General features: G+C 33.6%; 1 protein-coding gene across 1 annotated transcript in view; it reads right to left on the bottom strand.

Annotated features, from left to right (window-relative positions):
• Nucleotides 1-17,167, bottom strand: part of LOC150103211 (neural-cadherin-like) — a 540,895-nt gene that overhangs the window by 460,765 nt on the left and 62,963 nt on the right. The window lies entirely within an intron of this gene.

Raw genomic sequence — 17,167 nt, 5'->3', positions numbered from 1 at the left:
TTCACTCTGAGATATCATACTCTTATCCATTATAATGTGCAGATTTTCATCATCCAATTCCTGATATGAATCCTCAATGGTTGTAAATGATATTATGATGGAATAATACTAGTAGATGAAAAGATTACGTCATTACTAAATTCCTATTGACAATTTTCCTCCGAATTAATCAGTACTCCAATACTGCCAGATTTTATATTTTTGTCCAAGGAAGAACTTCTTATTTTATCAATCCACCAACATCTTGGATCTTTCTTACTGTCATTCTAACTAAAAAGACTTGATTTGCTAACTTTTCTTATCCCATTCTGTTTAAGTGACCATACCACCCTGCACATGTTCCTGAATGATAACAATGTCAAGTTCCTAATATCCTCACATTCTTAATATAGTTCTGTCACTGATGCCAATCTATTAATCCTCAATAATTTTTCTTAGAGCTCTCTTATCTATGATATCTAGTTTTTGATCACTGCTTTACTTCTATGCTCTCAGATTCACAAGTTAAAACTGATTTGAACACTGTCTTATAGACAGTTACTTCAGTAGCTTCTCTTATTCTATATAAATTTTCATGATTTTCATTCTGCCAAATTCAACAGCAGACTCAATATATCTTAACAAATGTGTAAAAGGCAACTTCATCAGAGAAGGAAATGTAGCAAAGAAATGGATTTATCATTTATCAGCCAAAACATATCCAGTACAAATGTACTTCATTTATGCTTTTTATCTACTTGTAACTTCTGCACCAACTAAATTAAGGTAAATCTGCAAGTGCCCTGCCATATCGATTTATGGAGATGAGTTGACAGGCATTTCATACTGCTTCAACTTAATTTGCATCGAATATCTGGTTACTACTCTTTCAACACATAAACATTTCTAACAATTGTTTATACTATATCACACAAGCAGATCCTGTTCATATTCCTGAATTCCCTTTACACAGTGAACAAAATTGAATTCAATAAGACAAAAACAAAAATGTATTCTGAATGCCATCATTTTGATTCACATGAGGATAATATACAGTAGATAAAGTGAGTTTCTACATTTGAAGTGAAAGACTCCATAATTTTATCAGTGTTAGTTTACAAAATATATCAAATTGTTATTGGTAGTAACTATGCTAGATATCCTAGTGTACAGTGATAAAGTAAAATAACTTCAGCTGTTGAAGCGTAACAAAAAATTCAGCTTAGGTTATAAAATGCATGAACATTGACAATCAGATTTTTCTGACTGTCATGTACATGCATTACTGGATAACATGACTGGCCAAGTGGATTTTCAGCTCCCCAACCAACAGGCTACAGGTTTAAATCCCACTGCTGCATGGATGTATATGAAAATATTAAGGTGCACACATGATTTTCTTGATTGGTGTGGCACCACACTGCTTACTGAAGGTATGAAACATGAAAACATACCATGTTTTGCTGTCTTGAGTAAGGGGTTTCCCTAAGTTAACTAATGCTTAGCCTGCCCATGGTGAGAGAGAGAGAGAGAATATATCCCTCCCTCACACCCACCCTTAAACATTCTTTATATCATTGATATACAAATTTAACAGCAGTGGTCCTATTACAGAGCCTTGATGCATTCCACTAATCACCCTCTTTCTCCTAGATTCCATTTAAACATACACAGTGTGCTGGTAAAGTAATGAGACTGATTTTTTTTTTTACAGGACAGCCTTTTAAATAAAAGTAACAGATGTGTTTATAGTTTTGACCACTAGAGTGTGTTGTAATCACAGGTACAACTTTCGAGTCAGCTGATGCAGCAGTTTTCATGTGGCAACCATTGAAGTAAGAGTGTGAGTGGAGTATGTCAGAAGTTGCTACAGAAGTGTACCAATACCTAAAAAAGGTTTATGGCGATGACTGTCTGAGAAGTGGACAAGTGTTCCACTGGTTTTCAATGTTTAAAGAGAACAGGGGAATCCCAGGAGGGTGAACCACACTGTGGATGGGCAGTTTCTGCACGGGCAAATGAAAATGTGGTGAAAGCTAGGGAAATTGCTGCCCATGACAAGAAAATTAGCACTAGGCTACTTGGTATCAGTAAGGAAATGGCCAGATTAATCTTAGAAAGAGATTTGCACAAGAGAAAGATTTGTTCAAGGTTTGTGCCAACACACAAACAGAGAGAGGTGGGTTGCATGTTGTCAAAATTTCATCCATGCAGTTGATCAAGATCATGATGTGTTGCAAAAAACTGTCACCAGTGATGAAAGTTGGTGTTTTCAGTTTGATCCAGGAAATGAAATGCCAGGACAAGGAATGCCGTGGAAGGGTCTTCTCCCTGCCAGAAGAAAGTCAAGTTGCAAAATTCATGTGTAAAGACAATGGGCATTGTTTTTTCAACTCTGAGGGAATTATCCATAACGAATTTGTTTCTGAGGGTGAATGGTCAGTATTATTTAAGAATAATGCAATATCTGTACACCTGCATGCGATATTTCAGGAAAGAACTATTCTGCAACAACTGGTTTCTGTTGCACGACAACGTGCCCATGCACTGTGTGGCATCTCTGAAGCAGTTTCAGGCTTCAAAATCTCTGTGATCAAACCCCCCCCCCCCCTCCATTTGCCAGATTTGGCTCCAGCAGACCTGTTCCCAAAGATGAAGTGTACATGAAAAGGGGAGCACTTCAGTGACATCGAGGACCAATGTGGTGTGTTATAGACACTGAAGGAGATTCCTGTTCAAGACTTCCAGCATGCCTTTGAACACCTGTATGACAGATGTAAACATTTTGTGGAGTTGGAAGGAGATTATTTTGAATCTGTGTAATTATAGATCTTTGTTTTGATATAATAATTGTCTAATTACTTAACAGACACACTGTGTACACTCCTCTCTGGTAGCCACACTCCATCTATGAAACTGCTTCACATTTGAGTCTACAGTTAGCCTCTGAAAGTTGCTAGACTGATTCTTCTCAAAATTTTCATTCACATTCTTTTCAATATGATACTCACTTTTAACCTTTATTCATGTATTTATTCTTTTATTCACGTCCATTACATTTGCTCCAAATTACATTGTTTTCCATGCAGTATTCTGTCAAATACCTTTGCAAAGTCTGGCAGTATCATGGTGCAGTCATTCCTCTTATCTAATTCTGCTATCACTATTATAAAATAGTAAATAAATTACTAAGGCAGGACCTACCTTTTACAAAGCCATGCTGCCCACCATATAGTATTTCATTCCTATCTACTCATCCCTGATTCTACCTTTAACCAACTTTTCCAATAATACCTTAATCCTCTTTCCACTTCCTTGGAGATAGATCAAACAGCTTTGTCAGAGGCACGGCCAGTTTTCTTGAACATTCTCATAGCATACATGGTATTCAATCCCCAATCCCAATACTATATTCACAGTGATATTTTTCAATATTCTGAGCACCTCCAATTCATCTAACTAAAATCAGTATGTCACATGGGAAGTTCAAAATCTCCACTGGGCTGACAGACCATGCAAAGTGATCAGTTGGTAACTATTTCTTCTACTTTCTGGCACTTTCACACCATCAGCACCAATTAAAGTTATCCTTCCATAATTCTTCCTCTTATAGAACAAAAAAAATCAGGATTTCCTTTGGCCTGCTTAGTTATTCTCTCTCTTGTATTCGGATTTAGTCATCCTTGCTAGTCACCTATCTGGCCTGCTATCAGTATGCTCATGAGCAACACAAATCACCTTTTTTCTTTATACTTGCTGCAATATATATATTTTATTTTATTTTTTTTTGCAGCACCTGTTTTATGGTGCTGCAAAACCATCCTTTGCCACTCATCCTTTTAATTCCTACTTGGTTTATCCTCCTGACCCTGAGTATACGTCTATAGTCTATATTTGAGTCTACAGTTAGCCTCTGAAAGTTGATAGACTGATTCTTCTCAATATGATACTCACTTTTATCCTGCTTAAAACTAAATAGTGAATACTTCCTATTTAAAATCCCTGTAATATTTCTATTTCCTGAACCAGCATGAAGATATCACTATCAACAATAACGAAGTCAATAAAACTGTTCTTATTTAATGTGCATTTCCTCCATGTTAATTTATGCATATCTTTATAATAGAACATGGTGTTAATAATAATAAATGGTCCATATCCATAGAAATAAAATAGGAACTTGCTATTATTATTAGCTATGTCCTTTTTCTCCACATTTTCCCAAGCATTACTATACTAATGGTATTTATTTCCTACCTACTGTTTAGATTCCAACAAGAATTCCCTTTGGCACATGACCTCTCAAATAGTTCTACTTCATTTGAAATTTCTGTGGGACCATAGGTATGAATAAGTAATTGTCTGATCTTCCATTTTGAGATTTTCCCTTTATAACTTATTTGAGATTGTCTGCCATTCCACAAGTTTATCTTCATCTCTAGTGTTGAATACTATAGTAACATCTTTTGTCTGATCACCCTTTCCCTTATACGCAAACGAGATATGCGATTTCATTACACCAATTATGTTGAGCAGAAAGCTTCTACTATAGTTTACTTCTTTTTCATCAATGCATCTTATATTAATGGTGTCCATCTTCAATTCAGAAGATGTTAAGTTTGTTATAGTAGTTGACTTCTTAGTGTTTTCCCATGATTCCCTGACAAAAAGAACAGGGATTTTGTTTAACTAGATAACATACCAGCCAGTATGTCATTTGTTGTTCCATGTGACATCATTTAATGCATTTCTGACTAAATTTCAAACTAACTGCATTTCTAAGATGCAAGTTCTTCACATTCCTTACATGCTTGTGGAGGTCCTCCTAGGTATCTAGCTTTACACCTAAAGCAATCCCATCCAATATCTTCCTCCTGCACAAAGAAAGACAACAGCAACAGATAGGTACCCTTACATTCATGCTACTACAAAATAAAATAACCCTATTATAAATATAATCAATATGAGTATGTTGATCCTGCTGGTACTACCTCGATGAATAATAAAAATGAAATATCCAAACATCACATTCCCGAGGCATTTCACTAACACAACTTTCTCATAAACTTATTCAGATTAAAATAGGAAAAAAAATTTCCTTTAACTGTCACTTATTTTAATATACACCATAATTAATAACCACTGTGACAGCTGAGAAGTAAGTGTTACAATCAAATTACTGTCCTTTGTATAACTTCAATCTTTTCTAAAATAAAAAAATCCATTAACACCCAACTTCTGCACTATGTGGACTCTTCATAACTGATGCATGATCTTTAATATAATTCTACCCCTAGGTCAATCCATAGCCAATCTTAATTCTTGTCATTCAATTCTAGAACTTGTTACAGTGAGCAAGCTGATTTTAACAGTGCCTTCTAAAAAAGTCAACTGTATCATGGAAATGTTGGAAGAAATTCAAGTGATTACTTATACCAATCCTTTTATTTTTTTTCTCACCTTTTACCACTTCTATTTATAAAGCATTTGATCAGATTTACCATAAAGGCTTATTGAGCAAGAATGAATCTTACTGTCTGTTGTCCAATTGTTGATTTTCAGTTCCCCATATGCTATGTGGACAGATAATCATCCTCAAACTAATATGGGATACCCACATGGCTATGTCTTTTACCAACTTGCTTCATATTAAACACTAACTGCATTTCTTAATTGACTAAATAGCCTCTATGCTTTTCCTTATGGCAGTATATTGAACCTGCTACAATTTTTTCACCTCTGGCAATCTCAAATACGAGAGGTTACTTGATAGTACGGAAATACTCTTCTTGTACTTTTGAGGAAATGTCCAGAAAGGAAGACTGTTCCAAAGAATAGTAAAGGAATGAACCAAGAAGAAGAAAATTTTTGCTGTACAGGATGGCCAGTTTATCATGATTTAAAGAAGCTTTATAACAGCTTTAGAAATGTGTTTAGGAATTGCTGCCAATTCTGTTAAAAAACAACTATTCAATTGTAGAGAAAATACATATGGCATACAGAATGATCTAACATTTCTATGTTAGATGGATCTGTATAGGATTATTGGCTGTTCAGAGGTAAAACAATGCTCTAAGGATAAGATATCTAGTTTCTTTGGTGATGTGTGCATTTGTGATAGGTTTATGAAAAGAAGGATGGGTGGTCAAACTTATTCCAGTAGGAGAAATTTTTATCTTGACATTATCTTAACAAAAACTAATATCATGCTATGTAGAACTTATTGAACATGAATGTCAAATTTTAATTACTAACTATCTCACCCACTACATTTTTATTATTTTCTCCTTCCATTCTTTTCTGTAATGAGCTCTTCCAGTCCAGGGAAAAAAATTTTATCTATAGATATTTTCATTCCAAACTGTTCTCCTGTTAACTGAGATGGATTTTCATCTCAGTTAAGTCATTTGGATATTATCCTCCCACATTGCTGTGGTCTTCTGCTAGGTTGCTTGCCATCAGGCCTCATGATTATTCAAGTATTTGGAAATGATGATGGCTTGGTAATATTGTTTGACCATTTTCTGTTCACCCATTCTTTACACATTACCAAGCCATCTCAGTTTGCAAGCTCTGATTTCATTAGTTAGTCAAGATGATCTGCAGAATTGGTATGGCTCATGAGTATGTTATGTTTTTGCTTCTGTTATCTTTTACTCCAAAGAGACTTTTTGAAGGATTATATTTTCAAGGATTTTGCATCTTAATGTGTTATGCTCCAGGTTTCTGCTCCACATAAAACAACCAGATTAATCATTGTCCTGTGTATTTTATTTTTACTCTGCTCAAGAGAATTTTGAAAGATAAATGATAGGATCTATTTGGACATGTCAAGCTTTTATGCCTGTACTAATTTTATTATCTTGAGTAATCAATGTTCTAAGAAATTTGAAGGAAGTGGCATTTTTAAATTTCTTGTTATCAATATATAATTTAAACATTATAGTAGAACAGTTGGGAATGAAAATATCCATAGATAAAATTTTTAAAAAATGGCATTTTGTAGACAAACTCTAGTTAGAAGTAAAATAGTTATTAATAATAAATTAATAGAACAAATAAATACTTTCAGTTATCTTGGATGTGAAATATATCAAGGAAAAGAGGATAAAATTAAAAAGTTAAATATTTTTACAAATTATAGGCTTGATAAATAGAACACTCAATCCAAATATTGAACAAAATGAAACATGTGATTGAAAATATTCAGTACTTTAGCAGTAAGTACATTATTAAATATAAGTGAAATTTGGGTCTTAAACAAAGAATAAAAACAAGTGAATTGTGAGAACTGCAAAATACAATTATTAGACAAAAAAAAAAAAAAAATGAAGATATTTTAAAAGAACTAAAAATAAAATCAACAGAAGAAAAACTAAACAATTACAAACAAAATTGGATAGAACATGTAAACTGAATGGCCAACATCTGATATCCTAAACAATTAATAAAATATAAACCAACAGTACCCAGGTAGACCTCAAAAGAAGAGGATATTAGGTGGATAATGGGCCTGGAACAGACTCATATGGTCTATATCCATAGTTAGCATTATGATGATGATGTAAAGTATAACACAAGTAGAACAGTGATATAAAGATATTCAGGTCATTTGCCTTGCTGAAGAAAATGCTGAAAAGCAGAATTACAAATGAACCAGAATAAAACTGAATATTTAAAAGTATATATATATATATATATATATATATATATATATATATATATATATTTCAAAAAATAGATTTAATGACTCCAAGACCGAGATAACATATAAAGATTTTAATGATAAATACTACTAGTTTCGGCATATAGCAGCCTTCTTCAGGTATTTATAAAGGAAAGGAATACTAATAAACATTGAATTATTTAAATAAACAAACTGGAAATTACAGGTACAAATTGCCTCACATAATCGATACATAAAAACGTTGTATTTTTCAAGTTGTTCCAACTGGCGTGCCATTGTTTGTTGCAATTGTGCGTGCAAGTTCACGTGAACGCCAATATTGAATAACTGCAGCATGGCTATCTGGGATGTTATAACTTAAATTATTATTTAAGTGGACCGGGTTCAGTAGGATTTCCCGTGATTCTACGATTTTTCTTTCAAACTCATCTTCACAGCGAAAAATATTTTCTGATCTATTCCAGCATACAGAGTGGCTTTGTTGGTCATCATTAGGATTATTTGAAAAAAGAACATGACTGGATAACGCAGTTGCATGAGATCTTTTGTATGAGATGTCTCTCTTATGCTCTTCTATGCGTTGTTCAATAGATTTGTTAGTTTGACCAAAGTATGGGATATTGCAATCACACCACAATTTATATACTCCAGGGTACTTAAGGTTGTGATGAGTAGGTTTTGGATGGCTGATTAGAGAGCGGATTTTTGGAAGTGTGGTGAAGAAGGTCCTGATATTATATTTTTTAAGGACTTTAGCTATTTTCTTAGAGACTGTGCTAATGTATGGAATAGAGATGCTACCTTTAAAATTAATAGTCTCTGTTGTGCACTGCTTAGGAGGGTTCAGAAGAAGTTTCTTAATTGTTTTTTCAGAGTATCCATTTTGTTTAAAAATAAGAGTGAGGTGATTCATTTCTTTTTGTAGTTCATCTTGTTCATTTAAGAGAGAACGTGCTCTGTGTCCTAAGGTAGATATAATTCCAAGTTTTTGTGGTGGAAAATGATGAGAAAGATTATGCAGATATCTATTGGTATGCATAGGTTTTCTGTACATAGAGATTTTTAATCTTTCAGAGTATCGTGTAAGCATAACATCCAAAAAAGGTAAAGAGTTATTATTTTCTATATCAGCAGTAAATTTTATATTAGGATGTTGGATGTTTAGATGACGAAGAAAATCTGTGAGAGCTGTGTGCCCGTGATTCCAAATAATGAATATATCATCAACATATCTTTTCCAAACTTTTGGTTTAAATGAGAAGGAAGATATGGCTTTCTTTTCAAAGTCTTCAAGGAAGATGTTAGCTAGCACAGGGGACAAAGGGTTGCCCATTGCCAGGCCTTGTTTTTGTTGGTAAATGGAGTCCTTATATCTGAAGTAACCAGAATGAATGCAATGCTTTAATAAAGTGAACATTTTTTTGGATAATTTATCCTGTAGTAATGTAAGTACCTCGTCCGTAGGAACGTTAGTAAATAAAGATATAATGTCCAAACTAGCTAGAATATCATTATCATCGATGGGAATATCTTTAATATGAGAAACAAAATCTGTGGTGTTTTTGATGAAAGATGAAGATTTATTGGAGAAACACTTGAGGTACTTTGATAAATATTTTGAAAGTTTATATGTAGGTGAATCAATTCCTTCCACAATTGGGCGAAGAGGGATGTTTTCTTTATGAATTTTTGGAACTCCATAGATGCGTGGGATAAGAGGATGTAGAGAGCGTAATGAGAGGCGAATATTATGAGGAAGTTCACTCGCAGTCTTTAACAAGTTGTTTGTACGGTTTTGTAATTCTCTTGTAGGATCTTCCTGAAGAATTGAATATATTGAACTATCTTCAAGTAATTGAAGCATTTTGTTGTGGTAATCTTCAGAGTTGAGGATGACCGTAGAGTTGCCTTTATCTGCAGGTAAAATAATAATGTTACTGTTCTGTTTTAGATTTTTTAGGGCTTTTCTTTCAGCCACTGAAATATTATCTGTTGGAGGTTTGGCATTATTTATAATGAAAATCGATTCAATACGAAGAAGTTTCGCCAAATGATTAGGAATGAGTGAACATGCTTTTTCTATTTTTGTAAGAAGAGATTCTTTAGGGATAAATTTTGGTGAGGGAATAAAATTGAGACCTTTGCTAAGAATATTCGTTTCTGCATCCGTTAACAAATGAGAAGATTTGTTCACTACAACCTTTTCAGGATTAATACGGGCATCACTATTGTGGAAGGAATTGATTCACCTACATATAAACTTTCAAAATATTTATCAAAGTACCTCAAGTGTTTCTCCAATAAATCTTCATCTTTCATCAAAAACACCACAGATTTTGTTTCTCATATTAAAGATATTCCCATCGATGATAATGATATTCTAGCTAGTTTGGACATTATATCTTTATTTACTAACGTTCCTACGGACGAGGTACTTACATTACTACAGGATAAATTATCCAAAAAAATGTTCACTTTATTAAAGCATTGCATTCATTCTGGTTACTTCAGATATAAGGACTCCATTTACCAACAAAAACAAGGCCTGGCAATGGGCAACCCTTTGTCCCCTGTGCTAGCTAACATCTTCCTTGAAGACTTTGAAAAGAAAGCCATATCTTCCTTCTCATTTAAACCAAAAGTTTGGAAAAGATATGTTGATGATATATTCATTATTTGGAATCACGGGCACACAGCTCTCACAGATTTTCTTCGTCATCTAAACATCCAACATCCTAATATAAAATTTACTGCTGATATAGAAAATAATAACTCTTTACCTTTTTTGGATGTTATGCTTACACAATACTCTGAAAGATTAAAAATCTCTATGTACAGAAAACCTATGCATACCAATAGATATCTGCATAATCTTTCTCATCATTTTCCACCACAAAAACTTGGAATTATATCTACCTTAGGACACAGAGCACGTTCTCTCTTAAATGAACAAGATGAACTACAAAAAGAAATGAATCACCTCACTCTTATTTTTAAACAAAATGGATACTCTGAAAAAACAATTAAGAAACTTCTTCTGAACCCTCCTAAGCAGTGCACAACAGAGACTATTAATTTTAAAGGTAGCATCTCTATTCCATACATTAGCACAGTCTCTAAGAAAATAGCTAAAGTCCTTAAAAAATATAATATCAGGACCTTCTTCACCACACTTCCAAAAATCCGCTCTCTAATCAGCCATCCAAAACCTACTCATCACAACCTTAAGTACCCTGGAGTATATAAATTGTGGTGTGATTGCAATATCCCATACTTTGGTCAAACTAACAAATCTATTGAACAACGCATAGAAGAGCATAAGAGAGACATCTCATACAAAAGATCTCATGCAACTGCGTTATCCAGTCATGTTCTTTTTTCAAATAATCCTAATGATGACCAACAAAGCCACTCTGTATGCTGGAATAGATCAGAAAATATTTTTCGCTGTGAAGATGAGTTTGAAAGAAAAATCGTAGAATCACGGGAAATCCTACTGAACCCGGTCCACTTAAATAATAATTTAAGTTATAACATCCCAGATAGCCATGCTGCAGTTATTCAATATTGGCGTTCACGTGAACTTGCACGCACAATTGCAACAAACAATGGCACGCCAGTTGGAACAACTTGAAAAATACAACGTTTTTATGTATCGATTATGTGAGGCAATTTGTACCTGTAATTTCCAGTTTGTTTATTTAAATAATTCAATGTTTATTAGTATTCCTTTCCTTTATAAATACCTGAAGAAGGCTGCTATATGCCGAAACTAGTAGTATTTATCATTAAAATCTTTATATGTTATCTCGGTCTTGGAGTCATTAAATCTATTTTTTGAAATGTATAACAACCGAGTAAAAACTAATCGCCACACATATATATATATATATATATATATATATATATATAACAACCAAGAGGAACATGACCATTTTATACTACTGATAACAAGAAATTTAAAAATGCCACTTCCTTCAAATATCTTAGAACATTGATTACTCAAGATAATAAAATTAGTACAGGCATAAAAGCTTGACATGTCCAAATAGATCCTATCATTTATCTTCCAAAATTCATTTCTAAATTTCTTGACATAAACCCTAAAAGGGGAAAGGGTGTACAGGATATTATGATAGTACTAGATGAAAAACTTACATCAATGCTAACTTCCTATCAACAATTTTCTTCCAAATCAACCTGCTATCTGTCAAGACTCCAACATTATCAGATCTTATATTTCTATCATCTAAAGCGCTTTTTACTATATCAATCCACTTATATCTTAGTCTTCCTCTGTATCTTTTTCCTGCCAACCTGGCAGAGAACACTTGTATTGCTAATCTCTCCTCTCTCATTCTAGGATGCTAACAATTGCCAAGTTCTTTCCTAATGTTCTCATTTTTAATATGATATTGCCATTGATGCCACCATCTGTTCATGTACCTAATCTTTCTCAGGACTCTCATATCTGTGGTTTCTAGTCTTTGATCAAGTGTTTTATTTATAACCCAGCTCTCAGATCCATGAGTTAAAATTGGCTTGAACACTGTTGTATACAGCTAATTTAGTGTTTTGACTAATTTCTCTCTTATTCCATATAAATTTATTGAGTTGACTTCCAACCATACCAGCTTTGTTGATTCTGTTGTCTATTTCCATATTTAATTTATCACTCCACTAAAAATTGTGCCTAAGTAGCTGAAATGTTTTACTTGTTCTATAGGTTCTCCATTCATGAAGCAGTTGATACTTTCAATGTTTCTGCCTATTTTTAATTTTCTCCTTGTCTTGTTATTGCTGATTTTCATACCAAATTTATTACAACAGTTATTCAATTTAGCCAGGGAATCTTGCAGACTTGTATTGGATTTATTTAAAATATATCATCTGTATAAAGTAAAGAGCTGAGATTAACAACTTGAATTTTAAGGTCAGGTTTAATAGCATTATTATTATTATTATTACATGACACCTCCAGGGAGTCCCCAGTGACTCATCGAGGGGAGGGCACCTACTCTACAACTCTGTCTCCACCATTCAATTCACCAACTACTACAAATCGCAACTACAATCATCATCTATAGGAATGCCATCTACCACCCACCATATTTAACATGTTGGAGAGAGGGCATCCCTCTGTCTTATTCCTTTATATTGTTTTTCAGACGTTTTCATTTATTTTTACGTTATCTTTGTATATATTCAATATTGCATATGGTGAAATATTAGGTAGATTTATTCTTTGTAATATATCAACCAGTATATATCATTTTACTGGTTGATTTTGAAATTTTACACAAAAGCTTCGTACATTGTAAAGCATCCTTTTTTAAATCCATTTTGACTATATATAATATTTTTCATTGTATATTTTCAATTTTTCATTTAGTATTGCGCTATATATTTTGTAGCATGTATTCAATAAACTAATACCTCTGTAATTACCAGAGGTATTAGTTTATTTTATCCCCTTTTTTAAATAGAGATATTACTGTACTTGTATTCCATTCTAATGGTATTTGTCAATTTGTATATATTTTATTTAAAAATTTTAATAATCTGATGAAAATTTTTTTACAGCAAATTTATACAGCTCGAAGTTTATCCCATCATCTCCTGCTGACTTTACTTAGGTTGTCCTTTAATTCTTTCATTGTTATTACATCATTTAAAGCATTATGTAAGTTTTTGGTGTATTTTTTTGTTAGTATTATCTGTGTAAAGATCTGTAAAGCAATCTAAAAATTCATTTATATCTATTTTGCAATTTATATTTGCAGTTTCTTTTACGCCTGCATTCATGTGCTTTAGTATTTTATACACATTGGGTCTTAGGTGTTAAATTTAATAGGATAAATTAAAAAAGGATCTCTTTGCTTCAATCTTATCTTAATAGCAAAGGTTCAGATCTAATTCCATTAGCCAATACCATGATCTGGCTTTCGATGGTGCAAATTTCGTTAGTATTATCTGTTTATCATCTGTATAAAGTAAAGAGCTGAGATTAACAACTTGAATTCTTAATTCAAGTTGTTAATCTCAGGTATTCCAAATTCATTTAATACTCCCCAAAGGCCTTATCAACAAATGTTATCATATGCTTTTTTTAAAATCTATAAATAAAATATGAATAGGATGATCATGTTCTAGTTTTTTTCTCTCTCTATTTGTCTTAGTATAAAAATCTGGTCAGCTATGTGAAATCCTGCTGATATTTACTTATATTTTCTTCAGCATATGTTAAGATTCTTTTTAGTACAATACAGATAAGATGTCGTAGCCAGTGGATAAAAGTAATATTTTTCTGTAATTTTTGTTGCCTTTTACACACACAAAAACACATGTTCATAGAAACTGCATCACTTGCTGTAACCATGTTTTTTTGGTAATTAAATTTGAATGCCTATTTGAAAATGGATAACTGTCACAAATACTGAAGAAGGTAATATAACATTTTTATTCTTGATTAAGTGTGGCTCTTTTTATAGTATGTGACATAATTAGGAAATGACAACAAACTTGACGCTTTTGCAAATATTTCAAAACTGAGTGGAGAGTGATATTTTCACTGGAAAAACAAATACCAATAACAAAATTTAGTTCGACTATACAATTTTACTCACATTCAATGCTAAAAATTCACTTTTTGCTGTTTACCACTTTGTGGGTCCTCCTCTTGCCTTTATTACAGCTTGGCATTAGAGGGGAATTGATAAAATCAATTTCATGATGGATGGTCAATTCATGGTTCCATACCCTTATAATGGCTTCTTAGAGCTCCTGAAGTGTTTTTGGCTTTTTGTGTATTTCAGTCTCCATTTGGTACCACAAATTCTCAATGGGAATTGAAATTTAGGCTTTTCCTGGACACAGTAGTTGCTGAATCGAGTGTTCATTGAGCCACTTGTTAACCTACAACAAAGACTAAAGTTTTTAAAGTACTAAACTCAATTTGTATGGTTACGTACACTTTCTCCCCTTGTCATAGGGCAGAAAGTGTACGTCCTGAAAGATGTAGTTCGTCGTTACGGTAAAGTGATTTCTGATAGTAGGCAGCAATTCTTCTTCTAAAATTTTCTGGTACCCTTATGCATTCACTAACCTTTTGTGAAAAGGAAGCAACCAATACCATAATGCGACATGCAGCCCCAGATCATCTGATTGGCTGAGAATTTAACTGATGACACCAGACAGTCAGGGTTCAATTTTCCCCTTGAAATGTCTGTAATGGGAGTTGTAATGTCCAATTTTCCCTTTGTAATGTCTGTCTGCCATTGGCATCTATGCTTTTGCACCAATTTAACTGAGCCAATCTCTCTCTCTCTCTCTCTCTTTTTTTTTTTTTTGATTAACAAAGGCTTCTTTTTAGGGCACCTGGTTATCAGTCCCTGTCAAATGAGTCCTCCTGACAGTTAAAGAGCTCACCACAACTCCCATTTATTCTTTCCAGTCTCATTTCAGTTCTCTGGACAATGCACAGAAATTTTTGAGGCAGAGCCACTTTAGAACTCTATCTTGGCATGGTGTGGACAGCGGCTTTCTTCCTATCTCCTTCCTTTTGTAAGATCCGATTTCCTTCACTTTCAACAGCAGCCGTACCACAGTAATTGTGGTACAGCTACTGTCGAAAAATTTCAGGTAAACTTGAACAACACAACGATGACAGCAAGAATTCCCCAAATATCTGGGTGTTACCTTGGATAGAACACTATCATTCAAGAGACATCTGGAGAATATCTCTTTAAAGATCAGAACCTGTAATAATATCATACAAAAACTGTGTGGTTCTACATTGGGTTCTTTTGCTACTACGCGATGCTCCACAACAGGCCTGGTCTACTCTGCAGCAGAATATTGTTCACCAGTATGGCTAAACAGTCCTCATATCAAGAATATTGACATGCAAATAAATGCAGCAATGAGGACAATAACAGACTGTCAAATCCACTCCCCCCTCTACTGGCTTCCAATCTTGAGCAACATAGCACCACCGAACTTGTGCAGACAAGATGCTCTCGTAAAAGAGTAAGAAAAATGAATAGTAACTCCCTGTTACCAATACATGACAACCTCCCACATTTAAGTATAAATCACCTTAAATCCCGAGGCTTACATTAATATTGGCTGAAGAACTTTTAAATAGCGATTTCAACATTAATTCAAAATGGCTAGAAACTTGGAAGGAAAAATCGCCACAGCCGACTTAAATGAATATATCCTTCCCATCCAAAAGGGATTCAGCTTCCACATCACCTATGGAAAAGCTCAAATAGGATATGCACAGGACACAGTATCTGTACAGACAGCTTACACAAGCGGGAAAGATCACCAATGTGATTGTATGGCCACAAACCAAACCATCTGGCACACTGTGGAGGACTATAGCATAAGAGCCTACCCCTGGTAACTTCAGGAATTTTTTTGAGGCAGATAATTCAGTTCTTGAATGGCTAGCTCAACTAGATTTAAAATTTTAATGACTTTTTTATTTGAATTTTATATCTTTACTAGTTATTTGTATATATACACTACCTGTCTCATTTATATTTTTTACACAAATATGTATAAAGAGAAAAATTTCAAGACCGCACCAGATTGACCTACAAGTTTCTTTGTCCAGTTCAAAAGCTAAATTTCTTCCTAGCTTCTCTGAAGGACAAATCTCCTCCTCCTCTCTCTCTTATGCTGGAGTTTACAGGATCACTTATTCATGTAGCCTTTATTATGGGCAAACAGGTTGTTCAGTTAATATTTGTCCAGAAGAAAATCAAAAGTATATTTTACTTCAAGATTCTGATATGGTTTAGCTAGCCACACCTTATCCACAGAATTCACTGGAGCAAAACTAAAGCCCTACACACCAAAGTTAGTTTTTTCTTCAAAGATTAGAAAGTTGTCAACCAAGTTCATAGTCCAAACCTCAACAAAAAACGACTGCCTTAAACTTTCACAATTTTGGAAGTAATTCTAAGTAGCATATCTCATTCTTGTGTTTCTTAAAATTGCAATTATTTAATTTTATTTCTTTGAATTCTAATAGTTGTAGATGGAATTATGCAGCTATAGTTGATAGCATATATTGTCACACACTTGAAATTTAAGTTTTGTTATTATGGCATACTTGTCTTTTCAACTGATAATGGCCAAAAAACACAGTCGAAAACTGTCCAAATATTACATAGATTTTTCCTAAAATAAGTATGATACTATTATTCTACGATTTTATCATTAAAAAGTTCCGTTCTAAATTATGAAGATAAACAATATCACTATACTCAGTGCTATCAGGAAAGGGTCAGCAGTATTTGGAGAGTGCCGAGGTAAATAATTTACTATCATTTATTATTAATATTAAGAGAAACCTTCAGGAAGTCAGTGAGTCATCAATGGAGATGACAGACTACAAGCACCAACTATCATACTTATTCTTGAATTCATTCACACTGCATGCACTCACAACATCCAATGGAAATCCATTCAAATCACGCACCATCCTTT

Source organism: Typopeltis vanoorti, chromosome 9, assembly GCF_054136105.1.
Source record: "Typopeltis vanoorti isolate ZY-2024b chromosome 9, IOZ_Tvanoo_1.0, whole genome shotgun sequence".
Taxonomy (NCBI): domain Eukaryota; kingdom Metazoa; phylum Arthropoda; class Arachnida; order Uropygi; family Thelyphonidae; genus Typopeltis; species Typopeltis vanoorti.
The sequence above is the reverse complement of the archived record's forward strand: the minus strand, read 5'-3'. Positions and strand labels throughout refer to the sequence as shown.